The sequence below is a fragment of the Calidris pugnax genome, unplaced genomic scaffold, assembly GCF_001431845.1.
Source record: "Calidris pugnax isolate Ruff unplaced genomic scaffold, ASM143184v1 scaffold4, whole genome shotgun sequence".
Lineage (NCBI taxonomy): Eukaryota > Metazoa > Chordata > Aves > Charadriiformes > Scolopacidae > Calidris > Calidris pugnax.
In genome coordinates this window covers 9,743,894-9,751,801 of record NW_015090781.1, presented here as the reverse complement: position 1 = coordinate 9,751,801, position 7,908 = coordinate 9,743,894, and positions in this window count along the sequence as shown.

Here is a 7,908-nt window from a genome sequence, read left to right as displayed (position 1 = left end):
TTGCCATTTATAAAACAAATTATATGGTTCAGTTGCTCATATCTAACAGTCAGTGCTGTGTTCAGGAGTATGGCCTTTAGAAATGCTTTTCAGGTAAGGTTTGTAAAAAGCGGGGGAAAAAAGTAGACAGTGGACAATCTTGTGTGCTGGATGCTCTTCCAGTCTATGTTACAGGATTGGCTGTTAAACTTTTTTAGGGTCAGCACATTGTCCTTTCAGGTGCTTTACAAACATAGTACAGATGAACCTCCAGAGTGTGGAGCAAATTCTTCCCTTTGGTGGACCAAAAGTTGTTCACCAGTGTGCAGGAAAACCTGAGCTAGTGTGATTTAAATGAAGTAAAATTGAGACAAGGTGTAAATTAAAATAGGTGCTTATTTAACCTGCCTTTTTTTTTTTTTTTTTTTTTCAAAGAAACTGCTGATTGCTGGTTTCAAATATTATACCAACTGTTGGAAAGATGTCCCAGGACAACTGGAAAGATGCCCATGTGTTCTCCTTGGCCTGGGTCCTGCATCCAGGTCATCTAGAGGGAGGAGGCGGGAGAAGCTTCTGCAGTGAATGGCAAGGCAAGTGTGACAAAGTCAGCAAAGGCTGGAGAGATGGGTGCTGAGGGTTTCTAGGAAGCACTAAGGATCCTCCCTCTAAGAGCCTGAATAGACCCAAAGGGAAGCCTCAGAGGTGATGGCAAAAAAAAAAAAAAAAGAAGAGGTTTTTGTGAGAATCTGAGAGGTTTTTGTGCGAATCTGAGTAAACTTTGTTCAAGTCAGGAAACCACTTGGAGAAAGACTCATGTTCCATCCATGCAGTAGTAGGGGAAAGATTTGTTTTCAAACCTTGTATTTAGCCAGGCCCACCCAGCTAAAATGAGTTTTCTCTACCGAAAAAGAAAGCTCAGTCCAATCCATTATTTTCAGTTCTAATAAAATATAGTTTTGAGATTAGAAGGCTTTGGTGTGCCTGCTTAAAGAGGATGGTAAACCTACCTTCATATCCATGACAGATGGACAGAAGTGTGGAGTCCTTTACATTTAGTTACTTTTACTGCCAAGTTAGGATACAGTTTATTTAGGAGTATTCAAGATGCAGCTACATGTAAGTGGCATGAGTCTGAGTCAAATTTAGACAGCATCCAGGAAGTCTGGATAATTTAAAAGTATGCATTGTTGTTTTTCATCTGAATTAAGTGTGCTAGTAAAGCTGCAGGATAGATGCAGGCATTCCATTATAAAAGCATTTTTACTGACATTACCAGCAGGTAACTATATCCATCTAAAGAAAGTGCTGTAGATTTAACTGTGCCTCGTGATTAAACCAGGAAAATGCCTTTAACAGATAGAGCTGTAGTTGATGTAATGAACGCTCGCAGAAAAGTGTGGAGGGAAGAAACTGCAAGTACCATCAGTTGTGGCTCCAGCTTTCAGACTTGCCTTTCAGAGAGGCCTGTCGTGTTTACTTTTTTGGTGTTTACGGTGCCCAGTGGGTATTCTGCTGTCATCAGAATTTTACAGAAGTAATAGCAGAGAAGCCAAGTAATGGGATTATCTAGTATTTTAGTAGAACAAACAGGTCTTGATATTCAACGCGTTTCCAGCTGATAATCAATTGGATTACAGGAGAATTAACTCACTTGTCAGTCATAAGGTTTTTCCTAAACTATAAAAATGCATGTGTTAATTAAGGAGCCGTTGTTGCTGTCTCAATAAATATTTAGTCTTTTTATGCCATATTTATTGAATACTTTTGATGACTAAACATCTAATTTTAAACTGTCTTCTGTGCATTTTTTGTCTCCCAGTGTTAGGAGTTATTCAGGAAATTGTGTGAACAAAGACCATATACAAAACAATAAATAAATAAATAAATATCAGCATGACAAAATAAAGAAAAGAAACCCAAACACAATAGTAACAATCCCTTCCCAAAATCCCAACAACCCACGACCGAAATTGTGTGAACAAAGACCATATACAAAATAATAAATAAATAAATAAATAACAGCACAACAAAATAAATAAAGAAACCCAAACACAATAATAACAATCCCCACCCCCCAAATACCAACAACCCACAATGCCTTTCTCTGTAGAACAAATTCTCAAGGCATTTATGACACTAGTTTCTTCCACTTCCATTTTTTCTTGATCTCCTTTCACCTCAAGTATAAATATCTTGAGACTTTTTGTACCCTGAATTTCTCACCTCAGAGGAAGACCAATCAAACAGAGATTGTAGAAATTAACACTGACAGAGTCACTAACCTTTTGAGAAACTTCCAATAAAATTGCAATTTTTGGTGATATTCCCCATCAGGAGAAAAGTTTATTTTACTTGTCAGGGCTAGTCTAGCAAATGTACAGAAAATACAGTTTTGAAAATCTAAGATGATAATTTTGCCTTTGGTCACTAAATTCTAAGATGACTTTAACCTCCATGCATCTCTTTTGACTTCCCTACATAGGGCAGAAGTCAGGGCAGATTTGGTCCTACAACTTAGAATATGTACAGTAAGTGAAAGCAAAATGTTCCTCTGATTTAATATTCTTTGCTCTGTAACTGTGTGTGTATCTGGCGTAGCATGAACAGTGAAAGCTGAATACCCATCACTAGATAGAGCTGTGCATGTTTGAAAAGAAAATAGCACCGCTTTTTAGACACAATTTTATATGAAGACATTTTATCACTTTCAATTAAACTTGGAGGGAGAATGAACCTACATGTAAGAGAAGGAGCTTTCTCAGTTTTTACACGGGTTTTCTCAGATGCTGCTCAAAAATCTGATTTCAATGTTCTAAGATGTTAATGCCTTCCACAATTATGTTTTTAAAGCTGCCTGGATGTTACATTCCTACAGCAACAGACAATTAGAATAATTTTCTAGAGATTTAGTTTTTCTGCAAAGACTATGAGGTTCACTAATTAAATATATGTTAGATAGTATAAGGTAGGATTTTCTGTCCTGCGTTTCAGGAATGCATGGTTTCCAGAAGACCAAGACTGTTGGTAATCGTGGAAATTTAAAAAGACAAAAGTTTCAAGTTAACAAACTGAATTATGATCTTGGTTGAAACGCATGAGATCCCTAACACCCAGGGGATGCTAAAGGTTGATGCTGCTGGCATTTGGTTTAGAAGCTGAAGTTTCAAATTATGTTGTTCTGGCATTGTATTGTTGTATGCTGTTCTGAATTGTGTAGATTTTATAGGCATGTGGGTTACTAATACTTAATGTACGATATTTTTTTTCTTTTATATTTTTGCCTAACTGCTTCATATGAAGTTTCTTTCCATATCCTCTTTTCCTATGGAATTCAGCACATCATTTTGCTGCAGAGACATGACTCACCTGTCCCACGTTAGCATGGATTGCCTCTATGGACAGCTAGGGGGCTGTATTATCCCACTTTTAAACCAACAAGACCTAAATCGAGGGATACAACCATTACCAGTCGATCTTAACAATTTTTTCCTTACCAGTTTGGGCAAACATCAATGTATATCAGTATGTATATCAGCCTGTATATCAGTATTTAAAGTTTAATGGAATCGTTTGTATAAAATACGGAACTTCACAAGTGGCTGCAGTTTTGTCTGTGTTTTCAAAGCTTTAAGGGTATCTAAGTGGGCTGTGTTTCTTAAATGCAAGCTCTCTGAATTGGATTGTACTGTTTTAGTATTTTTCTATGTGTTCTACTGAAATCATAATCAGGTCAAATATTAAATATGAATTCACCTAGGAATTTTGTAGCTTTTGGTTTTGGCTCTTTTTTTTTTTTTTTTTCTTCCAGGTGGCCCGATACTACTTGAACACAACCTTTGGTGAGAACAGGGAAACGAGTTTAGGAAAAACTTCCTGGCCCAGAACAGCTGTGGGAATTTACTACCAGGTCTGATTAAAGTGGAGGGTGGTGAGTGGGGCTTTCTTTTCTTATACTTTTGCATCAATTAAGTCACTCAGTAATTTGGATTGCACTTCCACGTGTTTTTTATTTGATTACTGTGTGAATGCTCATTGCTTACTTTGCTTTTGTTTTATGTTTTCCCTGATACTTACTGAAAGCTCTAAACCCAAATAAATGACAGGTTCAGTAAAAACTCAATCTTGCTTTTGTGCTGCAAAAGCCCATTCAAGGCTTCATAAGCCCCTCAAAATTGATTTTTGGAGCGCTGTTATTTAATCTGTCCCTTTCAAAACTTTAATGCCTTGAGCAAATCCTTCTTGCCTTATTCCCACCACTAGGCGCTTTGACTTCATGGTAAGCAGATAAATGTAAGACAAAAAATGCTGTTCAGATTGTTCCCCCAGTCTCTGGTAATTCTCTAACTTGTCGATTCTCCCTTTCTCGTTATTGAATAAAGCCTCCTGTGTAAACACTACTTTTTTGTGCTCCCATGGCACACAGACTGTTTCCCATCAGTTGCTTGCTCTCTCCCCCACCTGTTCTATCTGACTCATTAGTTCAGCTTCAGCTTTGCTTCACCTATTCTTTCCCCAAAGAATTATATTTAAAGTTCATGGCACTGTTCTTATTCTCAGCATACTTTCTCTCCACATAGCTCCTGGGCCTGCAGAGAATACTGTGTAATGTTCCCCGGGCTCAGTGGCTCCAACTCCAGTATTTCCTTGCAGGGTTCAGTCTTTAAAAGCAGGTCTATGGCAGAGATGGCAAAGGGAATCTGCAGGCCAACTGTGGGCCAGCCAATGTATTAATTCAACCACTAATTTACATGCAAAGGAGAAGGCAGAAGGAAATTCAGTAAAACTGAATGCAGAAAAAGTAGTATTCTAACTTTGCACATCGTGTATGGCTGGCCTCAGGTGCCTCATGGCCCTGACCTCAGGTGTGGTTTGATGCCCTTGCTGTCTTCAGAGCACTTGGGTTCAGCCTGCAAAGGTGGCAGGGAGCTTTAGACTGCCCACAGTTGGGGTTTCACTGATCTCAGCCTACTTTGAAAGAACAGCATTTGAAGCACTGGGGTTTTTTTATAGAATTTTTAGTAGCAAATAACCCCTCTATTGTCATTACTTTGTCCTTTACTAAAACTTTTCAATGAAAGAATACCACCTAACGCAGGTAATTATAAAGAACCAAAGAACTAAAACTATGTAAACAATGATTAGTAGCAGTTAATGCTGGCAGTAAGTAGATTGAAGTATTTAGTACTGTCTTCCACATTATTTATATTGTAATGGCCTTTAAACAGTAACTCAGTAGTGATTATGTTGTCATCTGCCTTCTGATGAAGTGTTTGTCCTTACCAGCTGTACCTTATCTATGTCATATTATATTAATTGTTCTGGAACTTTTTTATGAAACTCAGTCAACACAATATAAAGCCAGCTTAAATATCCTTATAATTTTCACATCAAGGAGTTCTGTATAGCTGATTGTTATTATTATTCTTCATTTGATTGAAGAGCCTTATGGTTTGAGCAATTGTCAGATAGAAGATCTTTGGCTGAAATCAATGGCAAAGAATCCATTGACCTGATTTTACCCCGGAGGTGGTAAGAGGCAATTGGAAAAGAATGTGCAAAGAGTAGAAGGATTATGACTCCAACCACACAGTGGCTTATGGGGTTTTGTCTGGTATCTCTGTAAATTCTTAGAAAACCTGAAAGTGATTTGTAGCTACAATTTGTGGCAGAGTCTACACAAGTAATACCAACACAACATGGCACTTTGGGAAAGCTGCACACCTTGTGTGTTAAAGTGACACCAGTCCAACACACAAGGGACTTCAGCTACCCAAAAGTGCTCGCAGGACATGGAAATTAGTTTAGTAATAAATGAAAAGGATGGCATCCAGAGATTAATTAAAAAATACTAGAAACAAGTTCAAAAAATTATAAATAATTCCATCTCTGAAAGAGAAATAATTAATTTCTGCTGTGGAACAAATGTCCTTGTGATTTGCAAGAAGCTTTCTCAAACCTATAGTCCGGGTTAAAGAGCATGTAGCAGTTGGACATTCTGAGCAACTGTAAGTAGCATGGACTTTCTCCTTGGATTTTTTTGTTGCATTTTAAAACTTTTTTGGATTAAGAAATTCTAACCTTTTTCACTTTGGGTGATAGTTTTCCACAGGTGAGTCTAAATACTGGCAAGAGGAGCGTTCAGTGACAACATTCAGAATTTCAGAGGCATGCTCTCCAGCTGCCCTGCTATTTCTGACCTGTCGGTAACATTTTATTCAATTTTGAACACTTAAAACATGATTTCACTTTCACTGTAACAGTAAACACCCCACAAAAGCTGGTTTTTGTAACAGTGAAAGTAGCTATTGGTGCAGAGATTTGCAGTGTGTTGCTTTTATATGGGAAATAATACTCTGTGTGTGTGTATATATATGTATTCAGGACATTAATGCATGAATGGTTTTGTAAATAGTGGCCTGGATTTCAGTCTTATTTTCACTTGTCTTGCTCTGCTGTGAATGTTGTAGCTATTCCTGGCTTAGACTTGTAAATAACAGGAGAATAATGCTACCTGTGTATTAGATATAGAGATAACTTCTATACAAAGCTTATCATGTGCCACGATGGTGTCAAAATTACCAGTGAAGTAGCAATCATCTCTCCATAGCACCCAGGTCAATTTGTAGTGGAGTGTTTGCAAGGCCAACTTCTTTAATTAAACATCAGCTGCTTGAAAATCTGAAGCTGACTTGTATCATCAATGCCATCACCAAGTTAGCACCTTCTAATTACCTTGAAATACTCTAGAAATCTGGTTGTTGTCTTTGTTTCTCCAATTATACCCTGGTACATGCAGCAGATAATGGATTTTGTGACCAATAGTAGATGGTCCTTCATATTAAACGTCCAAAACACAAACAGTTGTGACTTAATCAGCTGCAATTCGACATCCCTATTATGACTTCATGGAGAGAATCAGTACTCTGGATGGTTTAGCTTTTTTTTTTGGTAGAAATCCGTCTGTAAAGAAAAAGGGGCAGGAGAGGAAAAAACAAATAAATATAAAGCTTGCACAGAGGTTCTGTGAATGTCATATTCTCTGTATATCCTGGCATATGCTAAGCTTTTAAATAAGTGTTTCTGAAGTACCTTACAACAGTTTAGCTCCATCTGCCACCCGGTTCTGGCTATAAAAGTGGCCAGCCTGATCATCTTCCATCTCCTGAGGTGAGGCAAACTCCTTTAGGCAAAATTTATCGCGAGGAGAAAAATTTTATTGAGAAAAGCGAATTCCTGAAGTCAAATGGGCCAAAACAGCTTGTTGGAAAAATTGATAAGTATATATTGATTTTTAAAAAACAAAACAAAACAGCAACCAACCCACTAACATTTGGTCACAGCTAAAACATAAAAACACCTGAATCAAATTTTCCGCGTATGAAAACAAGGAAATCTGGAAACTGACGCTATTTTGGGCTAATTGCATTTTGTTGGGTTTCGGGGGAGCGCTACATAGTAGCAACTGTGGGAAAACCACTAAATACTTCTCTGTTTGAACCATCTGTCAGGAAGATGGGACATATGTTCGCGTTGTTTATTCAGGAGCCAAGTGGAAGCCGATACACTCCGCTCCCCCCCACGGGCCGGGGGGCTGGCCCACGCCGAGCACCGCGGGGATGCTCCCCTCACCACACACACACACACCGCGCCCCGCGGAGCCTCCGCGGGGCCTGCCCTGAGGAGGGCTGCGGGGGAAAACACGGGCGGGTTCCTTCCCTCCCGACCCCGCCGTCCCTCCGGGTCGCGGCGGGACGGCCCGGGCTTCCCCCGCGGGCGGCGGCGGGGCCGGCAGGGGGAGGCCGTGGCCGCGGAGCGCACCGCGGAGTGCGGGCGGGAGGGAAGCGGGGTCATCCCCACCGGCACCGGCCCCATCCCCACCGGCCCCGCCGCTTCTCCCGCAGCTGTTGGCGGCGGCGGATTCCGCGGGGG